The sequence below is a fragment of the Capricornis sumatraensis genome, chromosome 23 (genome assembly GCF_032405125.1).
Source record: "Capricornis sumatraensis isolate serow.1 chromosome 23, serow.2, whole genome shotgun sequence".
NCBI classification, from domain to species: domain Eukaryota; kingdom Metazoa; phylum Chordata; class Mammalia; order Artiodactyla; family Bovidae; genus Capricornis; species Capricornis sumatraensis.
This window is the reverse complement of record NC_091091.1, coordinates 43,676,603-43,691,915: the sequence shown is the minus strand read 5'-3', so window position 1 is coordinate 43,691,915 and position 15,313 is coordinate 43,676,603.

Below are 15,313 nucleotides of genomic sequence, written 5' to 3'. Positions count from 1 at the left end.
ACGCATGTCATTGTCCCTGGACACCCAAGGCCCCCAGGTGGAGCCGGGGCAAGCCTGCGGGAGATGAGGTCACCTCAGGTCTGGGGCTGTGGGAGTCTGGGTCATCCTGGAGGCAGTGGGGAGCTGGGTTGGTTCCCGAATTCTGGAAAGACCCACTCTGGGTTCGCGTCGCCCCAGCACTGCCCCCCACAGTGGTGTGTCAGAGGGAAGAGGGGGTAGCAAGGCTGGGTCTGCCAACGAGGAGACCCCCAGCTCCTGACGGCAAAGCCAGGGACAGCTTCACTCAGCGAGGAAGGTGCTATGCCCGTGAGGAGAAGGGGCGGGTGGGAGACGGGGATGGGGGCAGATGGGGGTGTCTGGAAGGTGGATCCCAGGACCCCCTCCTCGGGGGCCTGTCCAAAACCCCCGCTGCTGTGAGGCCACTCCCACCCCCACTCGGGACCCAGCTCTCAGGGAACATTCTGATGAGGACCATCTATGTCTGAGTGTAAACTTTCACTCAGACTGAGTGCCCAGTCTCCAGTCGTGTCCAACTCTTTGCGACCCTGTGGACTGTAGCCCACCAGGCTCCTCTGTCCATGGGGACTCTCCAGGCAAGAATACTGGAATGGGTCGCCATGCCCGCCTCCAGGGGGTCTTCCCCACCCAGGGATCGAACCGAGATCTCTTAAGTCTCCTGCATTGGCATGCAGGTTCTTTACCACTAGCACCACCTGGACTCTGGGTTGCAGGATGCTAAAGCTAGATCAGCTCTCCTTCCCGTCTGCAGGCCATACCTGCAAAGCCCCCTTCCCAGGTAACATGACATATCTCTCGGTTCCAGGAATTAGGATGGAGGCATCTTTGGGAACCTTTATCCAGTCAGCAACAGGGGGTGGTCCCGTGAGCAGATTGGCAGTCAGAGAATGCAGGGGGTGCCCACTGGCCTGCCCCTTTTGGACAAGCAGGTCTGAGTGGGCAGCATCTGCCTAGCAGAGGGAGGCCCAGCTTCCCAATGTGTCTGTTCTGAGACGGCAGGTCTTCTGTCCAGGCAGTGCCTGTGAGAGGAGGGAGGAGACAGGGTGAATGGCGAGTGGTTCCTTCATATGTTTCTTCCAAGTGAGCCTTGCGGTGGTCCCAGGAGGACCTGCAGAAGCCACACAGGCACTTCTGAGTTTCTGAAGTTCAGCTGCTCTGAAGTGAGTCATGCTTCCATGGGAGTCGCTTTTGAAAACCACACAAACGGTTAGAATGTCTTCTGGCCCCCGAGGGCCTCTTGGGGACCCACCAGCCTCCAAGAGGAAGCCTTTGGAAAGCAACCGGCAACCTCGCTGTCAGCGCCTGTGCCTGGTGGCCCCAGGCTGGCCTCCTCTCCGTGACCTTGGCTCTGTTCATGCTGCTGAAGCCCCGCCCCGTCAGCATGGCCTCGCCCCTCGTGTTGCCTGACCCCGCCTCTCGTGGTGCCCGGCCCCGCCCCCTCGTGGTGCCCATCCTTTGCAGAATGGCTCCTGCAGGTCCCACTGGGCAGGGCGGAGGCTGGGCGGTCCTGGACCTCTTTGACCTGCAGGTGGCTGTCCCTGAGAGCCTGCAGGTGACGAGGACACCGCAGAGACGGAAGTGGTGGCACCTCAGTGTCTGCAGAGGCCCCCCAGAGGAATAATAGTCGTTCCCCCTTGTCCGCCACTTGGAGTGGCTGGGTCCTCCCGCCAGGGGTCGGGACCAATCGGCTGCACCTCCGTTCATCACGCGCACACTCGGGCAGAGCAAGAAATAGGGCTGTCTATCCCGTGTGAGCCGCTGCTCTGTGGGTGCCTGGCTTCGAGTCTGGGGCACAGAGGAGAGTAGAAGGGAGCCTCAGCCCCCACAGTGGAGGGCTCCAGCTGGGGGTAGCAGGGCAGCGAGCTTGGGGCCCGCCAGGGCTCCCAGGGCCTTCTGTCCACCTCCAGCTCCTAGCAGGCCCTCTAAGGTCAGGCCCGGGTCAGATCCAGAAGCACGTGGCCTGGAGCCTGGGCCTCCCGAGTCTCAGGACTTTCCCAAGACCTCCGAGAGGTAGTGGCGGACCCCGCCCTGCACTTCCCTGAGAAATTCCCTTCTCCCAGAGCAGAGAAAGCCCAGGTCCTGGGAATAAGGCTGGAAGTCATTGGCCATCTTTCTTCACCATTCTTCCCCTGAAAGGCACAGTCTGACTTGCACCCAACAAACTTGGCCCCCGAAGAGGACAGTGTGGGGAGGGGGCGTGGGGCCAGCCCTGGGCCTGGAGCCAGATGAGCTGGGTTCAAGGCCAGGGTCGTGTCCACCCCGTCTCCTCGCGGACACCACAGGCCCTGGTAATGGTACATGAAAGTATAAAGTGAGGGTCTGAGAAGCTCCCCGTCTACCTGAGGTCCCACAGTTCCGATCTCTGGAAAGAAAGAGCAGAATGTCAATTCAGAAGTTTTCCTTTGTATCTTCCAAGTCAGAGCTCTTAACCATGCTACAGCATGCATTCCCCACACTCATCAGCTTCCCCCTCCCCAGCCGCCTGTCTGCATGTCACGTGTCAGCCCCATCTCTGATACCCTTAGGCACAGGGCAGCAGTTTCTGGGTCTTCTGGGCAGAGGTTTCTGCAGACCTGCCCATCCAGGGGTCTAGGTGGTGACCGGAGCTTCTAGGGGAAAACAAAGGGAAGGAGACACAGCTTTGTTCGGCCAGAAGGGTTTTGCCACTGAGACTCCTGCCGGCAGAGGAGTCCTCCAAGTCCTGGGCTGGCCAAGCCTCCCACTCACAGGACCAAGCAGCCTTTAGGGGGCTGGCTGTGGGGGCTTTGGAGTCACAACAGAAATGGACGGGCTGTCCCTGGACTCAGCCCTGCCCGGTGGCCTCAAAGGCACCAAGGGGACACCCAGCTAGAAAGTCTGCAGAGTCCGCATTTAACTTTTTAGCAGGGATTTTCGGAGCATCTACTTTGCACAAGGCTCTGGGCCAGGCATTAGGGTGGGTGGGATCCTGCTCATCTGCTCATTCAGTGATGGCTTCACTGGTTCTTTCACCACGTATTTATGGGGCCCTGATTGTGTGAAGTGGGGGTGGGAGAGGGCAAAGGTCAGAGGTCAGAGGCCCGGATGAAGCCCGGATCTGTGTCCACGGTGGGCAGCATGGGCTGGGTGAGGTCAGAATTCTCAGAGCATCTGTAAATCATTCTTAACCACATACACGTTCTTAAACATTTGATTTTTACTTAAAATATTTAAAGTACATTCATGTATCTGTCTTCTGATATAAGGGCCAAAGCCTTTTGCCCAAACATGAGTCTGCAGATTGGAGTTTCGGGTCGCCTTTGTGGCCAAAACCACATGGTGCTGAATCAGAGCTGGTTTCTGGTTTTCGTTCTCTAAAGGGGCATGAGAACTGAAAGGCCCTTGCGAAGCGTTGGCAGGCAGAGTCTTTTGTCATCCGTGTAGTTACTCCCCTCGTGTGCTGGGACTTACCAACCCTTCCGACCTGGTTTTCAGAAAGTGACTCATATTTTGCGCTTGTATTTCATTTGTTTACATCAGCAGTTCTCAAGGTGTGGTCCAAGGATGCTGGCGACCCTCAAGACCCTTTCAAGAGATCCACCAGGCAAAACTAAGGCTCTTCATGACCATACCAAGACGTTTTTCACCCTTTTATCCTCTCATTTCCTCTTGAAAGTACAAATGATGAATTCTAGAGGCTGAAGCCCACTCTGATAGCTGATGGACTACACGCTTGTGCATTCATGGGCTTTGAAAGTCTTTCCACCTTAATTTCTCCTGTAGGGAAGCCTGGTGTTCTGCAGGCCATGGGATCGCAGAGAGTTGGACACAACTGAGCGACTGAACAGCAGCAAATACTGATAAATGTGAACCATATAAACAAAAGCTCTTTGGGAATCTTCACTAATTTTTAAGAGTGTAAAGGAGTCTGGCTACCAAACAGTTTGAGAACTGCTAGTTTCTATATTTATTAAATCACACATGTCTGATATCAAGCACAACTGGCATAAGAAAGACTTGGGAAAAAGCATAACTGACTTGTAATAAACACAGAGTTGCCTGGAGGGCATTTTGCAGAAAGGCCAACAGCACTAAGCCTTCCCTGAGCATCAGCTAGGATGCTGCGGGATAAGGAGACGGGCACCTGTCTGTGCAGAGGGAGACGAGAGGCATCCACAGTACCCGAGGTGACGGAGTGACAGCGATGCTGCTGTTATGGAACACACGCTGAGCGCCAGGCCCTGTGCTCAGCGTCTCCGTGGACCCTCACCACCACTGTGAGAGAGGTCCTCTGCTTGTACAGGTGGGGAGCTGAGGCTGAGAGGGGCCGACACTAATAAGCCCGAGACCACCGCCCCCCCCAACCCTGGCTCCTAAGGAGCAGAGTTAGTCCTTGATCTCAGGTCTGCTGATCTCCAGGACCTGCCTCTTAACCAGCTGTCCTCACCTCTGAGTCCATGAAGTCTCCCTAGTTTCTTCTAAGGAGGCAGGTGAGGCAGGCAGAGACTCAGGTGAAGTCAGGTGGGTGCCCGTACCTTCTGCACAGTCTGGGCCGGGAGGCCGACACAGGCGCTGGGGACTGAGGTCAGGACCAGGTGGCCTCTTCAAGTCATTTCCTTGTAGAAGCAGTGGAACGGACATGCCCCCACCCCCTCTTCCATGCACCTCATCAGTCGTTGCCAGCCTTGTAGGGGCCTTTGGGCAGAGCCTTGATCCTGGCCTCTGCCCCCTCTTTCTGCCTCCCCTCTGTGTCCTGCACCCATCTGGAAGGGAGGAAGCTGAGCTGTGTGTGTGCTGAGCCCCTGACTTTTTAGGGGATTGAACAGGAGGGACCGGTGGCTCCAGGGGCCCTTCCATCTCATGGTCTGAAGCTTTCTCAGAGCCCAGGAATCTCGGGTTGCCCCCATCTTGCCAGTTCTGAGGTTAGTAAGGGGCCCTCTGTGTTCCCTGTGGCCAGCAACTCCTGCGGAGCTGTGGGTTCAAGTCACGGGTAAGGAATGGGGAGTGGCCGCTTCCCTCCTCGGGCTGGCCTCCCCACGGTCACCATGGAGATCGTTTGTTTACTCCCACCTCCACATGAGATAATCTGGAGAAACTGCCATTTTTCTACACTTTCAACATGATTTGGAATTCAGGCAAATTCCAAAGCCACGCCAGCCTCCAGTTCCAAAGGCAGCCTGCACGGCCAACTTCCCCTAAGAGAGCACACACCTCACCTCTGCTCCACATGGTCTGTCTCCCTGCCTTTGCTTGAGCCATTGTGCCACCAGGAGTGCCCACCCTCCCCATTGTTCAACTGAGTCAACTTCATTCCCCCCGACCCCAAGGCCAAGTGCAAGCATTACCTCCTTCTCCATGACGGCCTCCTGGGTTCCACTCTGTCTCCCACCTCCTGACCTGCTTGAGGACTCTTCCCCTTCTTGTCTCACCTCTGTCTAGCGTGGCGCTGATTGCTTTCCACGTGACTCGGTAGTCACTTGTGATTTCATCTCCCATCCAGACAGTGGATCCTGGGTACACACAGGCTTTCCTTCCTCCACCCTCAGATACCCAGCCATGGAGCAATGTTCCTGAGAGGGAGGCCGAGAGTGCCTGGAGAGAGAACTGAACGGGGAGCTTGGTGATCTGGACCACCCTGAGCAAGTGGTTTGACTTCTCCGAACCCTGGTTTCCCCAACTTCTGAGCAGTGTGGGGGACCTGGAGGACTGCAAGGGGCCTCAGATCTGCGTTTCTCTTTATTGCCTTTTGAGAACTTGCCACATTCCCCAAGCTGCTTCCATGCCCAACGTGTTTTGCAGAGAAAGTGTCTGGAGAAGGGATTGGGGCGGGTGTGGCAACCCCCTCCCCATTCTTCAGGGATTCCAGGAAGCCAGCCCTGGGAGTAGGAGGCTCCCACTGACATGCAGCCCTGTGCTGCCCCCGTGTGACCCATGTGGGCACTGCACCAGGAAAACATTTCTCACCAACCTCTCTGAGGGGCTACCCTGACAGATGCCCGTCACCAACCTGGCTGGCCCGCTCGACCTCCCGCTGTCTTCCTGCTCACCTCTCACCTGGGCCAGGGAGCTCCTGGTGACCAAGGGTCATCCTAGGATGAGGACGCCCCAGGGTGGAAGGGCTAAGATCTCCGATCAGCCAACCAGGCGAGTTGTTCTGGAAGTGCCACTGTGTGGCAGAGGAGGGATTTCAGGGGCCACCAGAGGTGCTCACACGTGCTTCTTGGTCTCCAGGCCCTTCCCAACCCCTGTCTAAGCTAAGAGGCCTGCAGGCCATGTAGGATCATGCCCGTCATGCCTTTAGAGAAAGGGAGGCTGGGAAAGGGCCAGACTGACTTCCAGCCCAGTGGTCCATTCGCTCCATCTGGGGCCACCAGGACACAGAGCTGATGCACTGAGCTGAGACCTTTCTGCCCTTTGAGACTGGTGGTGGTCAGACACCCGCCCCCCACCAGCCCCTCCCCATCTTGGTCCTTCCCACATGGATGCCTCTCCTTCTCAACCCTGACGGCCCGCCCACCCTTCCTAGTACCCTGTCCTGAGCGGACCTGAAGTTGGGTCTCACGCACCCTCCCAGTCTCAGGAGAGCCTGGGGGAGCCCTGGTGCCCCTAGGGGCCCCTCAGAGGTGGGAGTGTAGGTGATGAGGACCAGGCTTGCAGCCTCTGCCTGCAGACCTAGAGCTCCTTCCTCATCCATCGTTGTTCTGCCATCTCCACTCCCCACAGCGTCCTTCCTGGGCTCTCCTCTCTTCTTGCAAAATGGACCTTGAGTCTCCCGGCTTCAGGCCATCTCCATAAGCCAGGCTTTGTGGCCTCTAGCCCCACCCAGGCAGGCTCTGCTACCCTTGTCCTTCCTAGATGTGAAGGGACAGAGCTCAGGGGTCCAGGGGGACCCCCTTTCTTTAGGGGATCATTGGCTGACACTTGTCCTGCTTAGTGTGGGCACACTGAGGTCTTGGACTTCCACGTGGCTCTGGGTACTCCTCCTGCTTGATCTGACCTTCCTTCCCCACCGCTTGCTCTCCCTCCTGCAATGAGGCATGTGCTGGATGGAGCAAAGCTGGGCTGGGCTGGACTTGGGTTCCAACAGGCAGGTCTGGAGACATGGCCACAAGGCAGCTCTGGGAGTGTCCAGGGTGTCAATGACAAGCCAAGCTTGGCACAACCCAGAAGCATCGCTGTGCCCACGCTGCCAGGACATTCAAAGACACACTGCCTAACGAGCAAAGAAAATGACCGCACTTTACCAGCAGCTGCTGCAAGACATGTTTGAAGGGTCCAGGTTGTCACCTTCCCTCCACTTCCTCACAGCTGTCTCCCTCAGGCTCCTCAAGCTCCTGCTCGTCTGTCCCAGCTGCTCCAGGAGGCTTCTCCCCTGCCACCTGGGGACTGCCCCTTTTGGAGCATGTGACCTTCTCAGCACCCTCATCAGCTGAGAGGTGACCCAGTCCAGGCTGATCGTGTTTCAGTGGCCAGAACTCGTCACGTTCCGCCTCCAGCCATGGGACAGGCAGTCTGCCAGGAGCTGGAAGGAGAATTGATGTCCAGGGTCATCTCCAGTGCCCCCAGCTCCGTCAGAACCCCCACGGGTTCCAGTCTGGCCCTTCTTAGTCATGTTCCCACCTCTCAGTCACTTCCGGATTTTCTGCCTCTTTGTACCCGCACTGCATTCTGTGAAATTCCCTCCCGTTTATGTCTCGGTTCACCAAATCTTTCTACTTCTCTACATCACCAACCCTGGTCTCGAAACTATTAAGTTTTTCATTTTAAAATGACATATTTGGGTCATTTTCAATTGTAGAATTTCAATTTGGTTCATTTCAAAAAAGTCTGTAATTTTTTTTCATAAAACTTTGTTTTTTAAATGTGGGTTTTGTCCCTTCTTTATGTCTTTAATCATTCTAAACATGATTTATCATTTCATTTGAACTGTTCTGTTGTTATAAGTGTTTGGAGGATTAATCATTCTGTTTTTATTATTTTTTTTAATCTGCTGGCGTTCCCTTGTGAATTGTTTCCATGTGTAGTTTGTTATTTTAAAAAATCATTATGAGTTTTTCTTGGGGTACGTTACCATTTTTTTCCCTAGGAAATTCCCATGAGCCCTGGGATTGGAGATATTTGCAGAAAGGGCTTTTATTTTTGCTTTGGTCTGGACCCAAAGGGTCACTTCTCTGGAAACAAAGTTTGCAATAACTTTTGGACTTGGGATGCCCTTGCTTTATAGGAGGTATAAATTAAAGTTGTCTATGTGATTGGGAAGGGTTTCTTTTTGTTGTCCTTGTTTGTTTATTTGCTGTTTGTTTTCTGTTTATTCTAAAAAAAAAAAGTTTTTTTTTCTGGAAAAAATCCGACACAATTTATCCTGCTTCCTAGGCTAGGAATTAGGGGACATTTGTTTAGATATTTTTAAATAGCACCCAAGCAGTTTGATGTCCTTTGCAGCAGAAAATATGACGCAGAGCTTGGGCGGCCAAGCTGGTCGCCTCTCCGCGGAGAATGGGCCGCAGGAGCCTGGGGAGCGACAGCGAGGAGGGAGCCGGCGGCCGCGCGTCCTCCAGGGGGCGCTCCTGCAGCGAGCCCAGACCCCTGGGCGCTGTTCTCCCTGGTTACGGGTTTGCGGTGACTATGGGACGCTGAAATTAAGAACGAAAGGAAAAATCCTTACCACCCCTCGCTCCCCAAATACATCTACGTGCATTTGCATCGATTCGGCTGCGTTTTTCAGCATTTGCAGTGTTTTCCTGACTATCTGAGAGATTTGCTGTGCTGGCTGGGGAATCAGGACGGGACACACGTCCCGCAAGCCCAGCTTGTGTCCTCTGCGGTGACCCTGCTCAGTGGTTCCACGGCTTAAAGGAGCGTCAGTGTCACTCTTCATCAGACTCATGACCAATACTTCGTATATTGCCTTGTGTTTAAAAAATGCTCACAGTCAGGCAGAGCTGGGTTTTCAGGCTTTCCAGTCTCCCAGTCTAAAACCCTCGGGCAAGGACTGAGGAAGGGAAGAGGAGGAGGAAAAAAAGGTGAAATCTTGTGAGTATGTGTGTGTGAGTGAGTGTATGTGAGTGTCTATGTGTGTGAGAGTGTGCGAGTGCGTGTGAGAGTGTGAGTGTACATGAGTACGAGTGTGTATGAGTGTGTGTGTGAGTGTGTGTGTGAGTGAATGTATGTGAGTGTGTATGTGTGTGAGTGTGAGTGAGTGTGTGAGAGTGTGTGTGAGTGCATGAGTGTAAATGAGTGCATGAGTGAGTGTGTATGAGTGCATATGTGAGTGCATGTGAGTGTGTGAGTATATGTGAGTGTGTATGTGTGTGAGAGTGTGTGAGTGCATGTGTGAGTGTGTGTATGTGAGTGTATATGAGTGCATGTGTGAGTGTGCGCATGTGTGTGACTGCGTGCATCTGTGTGTGAGTGTAAATGAGTGCATGAGTGAGTATGTGTGTGAGTGCATGTGTGTGTGTGAGTGTGTATGTGAGTGAGTGCGTGCTTGTAGGAATGTGTGTGTGTGTGTGTGTGTGTATTTGGTGTTATCTTCTATCCCGAAGGCTCCCGGGCAGAGCCTGCAGCCTGCAGGAAGGAGGTTCCTTTCTGTTGGGGTCCCCAAGAGCAGCAGTGACTACTTGGATCCCTGGGCCCCGCAGTGGGACCTGCGTTCACCTCTGGGACACTCTGGCCGAGGATCAGCCCCTAGGGGAACAGGGCAGGGAGAGGCCCGCGGGCTGCATTCAGCCACTGCAGGCCCACCAGGGTTGGGGACGTGGTGAGACCAGTGTCTACCTTAGAGGAGGGGATGCTGTCCTTGGGACGGGACACCACTGTGTAAGCAACCGTGGTCATGTCTAGGGCTGCTGGGGGCTATGGAAGCCGGGGGACGGGTGGCTCGGGGGAAGAGAGCTGGAGTAGGGGTGTTACTTGGACATTTGTGTTGATGAAGGAGGTGCAGGGGGCCAGACTGCGGGGGAGAGAGGACAGGATGGCAGCTGGGCTGACTTTTAACCTCAGTTCACGTGTCCAGCACAGACTTCTCTGCAGAGCCCATCTGCCTCCTGACCGTCACCACCACCCAGCATCACAAACCGGCCTCAGGGGCCGACATCCCCATCCTCCCCACAGCCAGGGCCCCAGACCAGGAGCTGTCCTCAGCTCTCTCCCACCCCATGCTCCTCTGGCCTGGGACCCCTCCTGCCCATCCCTTAACTAAGGCCAGACTTAGATAAGACTCCTTCTCATCATCTCCACGCTGCCTCCCAGTGGCTGGGCAGTGGTCTGCCTGCCCTCAGCGCCCACGCTGGCTCTCTTTACAATCAATCAGCCAGAAGGAGACTTGCAGGTATGAGTTGGGGGCTGTCACTCTGCCGGAACCCTGTCAAGACATCCCCTCACCCAGACAACCACTGAGTCCTTCCTGTGGTCCTCCAGGCCCTGCGTGACCTGCTCTTATCCTCTGCGACCTCAATTCCTGCCATATCCCCTCCCTCCTTCATCCAAGCCCATGGAGCCCCCAGCCTGTCCTCAGTTCCCAGGGTCTCTGCACCATTGATCACCTTGCCTGGCACTCATCGGTCACCTGGCAACAAGGCCACCCGAAGGCTGTCATTCCAGGTCCCTCTGCCTCTCTGTGTCACAGCACTTTTCATCTTCTGTGTGATCATCTTTCACTGATGAACTTGGCTTACTGTTTTCCCGTTTCCCTTCCCTGGTGGCTCAGACAGTAAAGAATCTGCCTGCAGTGCAGGAGGCCCGGCTTTGATCCCTGCATCAGGAAGATCCCCTGAAGAAGGAAATGGCAACCCACTCCAGTATTCTTGCCAAGATAATTGCATGGACAGACGAGCCTGGCAGATAGCAGTTCATGGCGTCTCAAAGAATCGGACAAGACTGAGCAAATAACACTTTTGCTAACTAGCACTATGGAGGGAGGAGTTTTGACTGTAACTGCCTGATACTTCCTGTCCCAAGCTCCCAGGTCAGTGCCCAGCACAGGCTGGGGCACCGCAGATGCTGACGATGTTGGATGGACAGGGAGGCTGGCTGGTCTCTAAAGGAACTGGAATTTTTTTCTGGTCACCAGAATAGATGATGGATGAATTTAAGCTAAGATGCGACGTGAGCTGGGAGGGAGCAGGGACCACAGAGGAAGCGTCTCCAGAGCTGAGACACAGCTCCTCCCTGACCTAAGCTCGAGGCGATGGGTTTCTGTTTGCTGTTTTTAGGTAAATAGGGACTTGACTGTCCAGGTAAGTCCAGGTTTAGAAAACTAAACACCAGGGTGCTGGCCGAGGGAACGCCAAGCTAGACTTTCTTCCACAGCTACTCAGATAGTAGCAGCTGATTGGAAACCAGTCTGAGAGGCTGAGATTTCACTGGTGATTAAGTCTGGGTGGTGAATAAGATGTAAATGAGAGGCACTTCTGATCCTCTGTAACTGTCCTGTGAGATCAGAGAGGGTTTGTAGATCTTGGGGAAGATGGAGCCAGACTTAAACAATGAAATTACCAGAGGGGGAAAAACATCTCTCCACTAGCAATGCGCTGTTTCCTTAACAGACTGTCACCCCTGTTGGCTAAGCCCTGAGTCAAGAGTCTGGGCTCTTAGGTCTCGAGTGCCAATGGCCTTGGAACCTGACCACGTCTTGCATCACAAAGTCTCTTACTAAGAATCTGCCAGCAGGGGGTCAGGTGGCTCTAACTTCGAAAACAGAGCAATACTCTTCTTTCCATGGAAGCTTGAATGGACCCCGACACCTTGATGGGGGGGGGTGACCTGGAGCTCAGATCTCTATCCCCTGCTCCTCAACCCTTCCCTTCCTACCCCCAGCTGTGACACTCACACATTTTATACAACTCAAGCAATGGTTTCATTGACAAGTGCAATCAACTAAAAGTTCCAGCCCAAATAAGTGGTTAGAATGATGATGGGCGTGTGAGCCGCGCTGTACCGTGCTTTTGTGCACAAAAGCATCGTCATTCAGTTTCTGAACAAGGGCCGAGGCGGGGGCTCTGAGAAGCCACCCGAGGATGCAGACTGCTGCCTGGTCCCCCGACAGGCCCAGCAGAGGGCAGGCTGCAACTGGGGATGTGCTGGAGCCACTGGGAGTGAGTGGCTGCGGCTTGCCTCCCCGCTTCTGGGCAAAGTCCATGAATGCAGGAATCTGACTCCCTCCAAAGGCCCGCTACCAGCCCGCTGGCCCCTGCCTGGACCCAGCTTGCTCCTCATCAAGGAGATAGTCTCTGAGGGATCTCTGGCCTAGTCCATCCACTGGTCCGGGCTGGCCTGGCCCTTGGGGGCTGGGGTACTGGGCCGGGGGCTGGTGAGAGGGCTGTCCCCCTCCTCCCTGCTGTCCTTCTAGGCCAGCTCACCTAGTCACCACTGTGTCTGCAGCTCTTAGCCAGGTCCAGGCGCTGAGCCCACTTGGCAGCCCTGAGCCAGCCCCATTGCCTACCTCAGCTCCAGCCCCGGGCTACATAGACAGGCAGGCACAAAGGGAGGAGGCTGGGCTCAACCCCTGGCTCCACCAGTAGCCGAGGGACCTCAGCTCCCCACACCTTGATTTTCTCATCTGTAAAGTGGGACTAAACCAGTTAATATTTGAGAAACGTTCAGGAGAATACCTGTTATGTCATGTATGAAAGATGGACAGATAGTGTCAACCGAAAAGAAAACACAGCCTAAAAGTTGGGAATTATGTTTTATTTGGCAGGACAAAACTGGGGCTTAATGGACGCAGCTTCTCAGATTGCTCAGATGGACTGCTTCAAAGAGGCGAGGGAAGAGCCGGGTTATACAGGGGCTTTTGCATGAGAGATCGAGTAGTCGGAACATCAAAAGATTACTGTTAATTAAAAGAAAACCAGACATCTCAAGCCAATGAATTTAACACTTTTCTGTGTATGTGAAGATGCAAGAGTCTGGGCTCGTTGACATCATTCCTTCCATATGCACTTTGGCCATCTGGGGCCGCTGGCTGGTGCTTTCTCATTGTGAGTCCTCTCAGGGCTCGTTGTTGGCGAGGGGTGGCTTACAGTGGCTTGATGGTGGCAGTAGCCTTTTCTTACTGATGAGGGAGGCCACACTTTTCATTTGCAATAGATATAAAATTTTCTTAAGCTGTAGAACACTGCTTTCCCCCTTGTCACCATGAGCCAGGGCTGACCCAGAACCCCGCTTTGCCTGGCTTTGCCAGCCCACGGCCAGAGCAGGTGACCCATGGCCCCTCCTGGATCTCTGGGCTTCTCAGTCTGGGGCAGCTGATGTATTTCCTTCAAGGAGATTTTAAACCACAATGCTTTTGTCCTGATATGCTGTGGAAGGAAAGGGGATGGAGTTTTCCTCTTATTGCTTTTCAGCTCTCAGAGGTTGAGTTTCCCTCCCAGATGCTGGAGAAGTGAGGAGACCCTGAAACTATATACAGGTCTGGATCATTCCAGAAGGCCCCAGAGGTTTGCAAAGTTGCTTAGTGCTACCGGGAGCTGCCAGGCTTCCCCTCTTACCTCCCTGACATCCCGGGCACCCGCAGAGGTGGGCAGGGCATGGATGAGACAGAGGAGGCTGTGATGTGGGCACCACCGCCCTCCATTTGGGTCACAGCACAGGAAACTGGACCCTGCATGAGGCCCCTTTAATCACCTGGGCTGGTATTTATTCCTGAGACCTGACCCACACCACCTTGTCCTGGGCAGGCCGGTCTTTCCAACAAAGTTCCCTGGAAGCAGCTCCTGTTCCCTCTCTGCTTAAACAACAAGGACTGGCCTCTGCTCTGTCTGACCACGTTTCAACAGGCTTTTTATTGTGGAATAATTCCAGGATGTGTGCACCGTGTGAGTTTCAGGACCAGACCTTTCTGGTTTCATCATCTTCATTCCGTTTGGTTTCCTCTGACTCATATAATCAGGTGAAATATTAATTACAAGGAGAAGGCTAGACGCAGAGAGGTGGACATGATTTGGCCTGGCTGTTCCATTTAACAAGGAGGAAACCCGCCTGGGGTAGGGGTGGGGAGGGACTTGGTTCATCTGGGGCCTCCTGGTCCCCATCTTGGTCCCTGGGTCTTCCTTCTCTTTCTTGGTTGACTTGGTCAGGTCTGTGATACTGGTTTCCCAGCAAGTGGCAAAGCACCAGGATGACCTATGCCTGCAGGAAGCGTCTGGTTAATCTGGAAGCCTTGTGGGGGGAGCTGGACCCTCTTGAAAAGGAAGTCTGGGGTGGAGAGAGGCCACTGTTTGAAATGGCTGTGGGACGAGGGGGAGGCACAGATTCCCACATTCCCTGCTTGAGTTATTCATTGCAGGGACACGCTGGGCTCATGGGCGACGTGGATGAGGTCCCTCATGTCATGGGTGACATGCGGGTGTTAAAGTGGCAGCTCTGCCCTCAGATCCCATAAGGGAACCCACGCTGGTGGCTGGGGCATGTGATTGGGAGGCCGGCAGGTAGGCAGGGCCAATCACAGCATTCACAGCATGCACGGGGCAGGGGGTGGTGGTCCTTGGGCCAATTAGGACCGGCATTTCCCATCCACAAACAGAAGAGGGGGTCATGTTGCAACTTGTTTCATGGTGTTGCAAGGATAAGATCGCTGAGCTTTCTTCCCAGTTGTAGCACAGCATCCGCCCACAGGTCCAGCACGTTTGGGTGGTTAGAGTGAGAAATTAAAGAATCATGTCACTGATGTAAAAGTAATTAAACCAGGAGGCCATGGACTGAGTGGCTCGATGCCTGGTAGCTCAGCTAAGCTGGCTGAAACCTCAGCCAGGTCAATGCACTGGAATCCGGGAAGATACACACATAGGAACAAGCAGCCAACTAACTGTCCCCAGCAGGGCAACGGCCTCGGCCCTGTTGTTTCCCTGTTTTGTGTCCACATCTTTTGTATGAAATCCTTTCCCCTTATTCCTGTTGGTGGCCAGCTCCTAACCATCTTTGATTTTAATCAGTGTATGCTCAAATGGGGGCTTCTCAGCAGTGAAGAATCTGCCTGCAGTGCAGGAGTTTCAGGAGACATGGGTTGGATGCCTGGGTTGGGACAATCCCCTGGAGGAGGCCGTGGCTACCTACCCCAGTAATCTTGCCTGGAGAATCCCATGGACAGAGGAGCCTGGTGGGCTACAGTCCATGGGGTCACAAAGAGTTGGACACGACTTAGCAACTGAAAGAACAATAGCAACAATGCTCAAATAATCTCTTGAAATTTCTACAGTGCCTCCATTTATCTCTTACCACTGAGCACCTTTCATAGGTAGACTGCCGGGAGCCAGTGTGAGGAATCCCGCCCGTGACAAGGTCATGAGGAAGGAAGCTGACATACGCAAGGCGTGCTCAGACTTCAGGGACCCCTCTG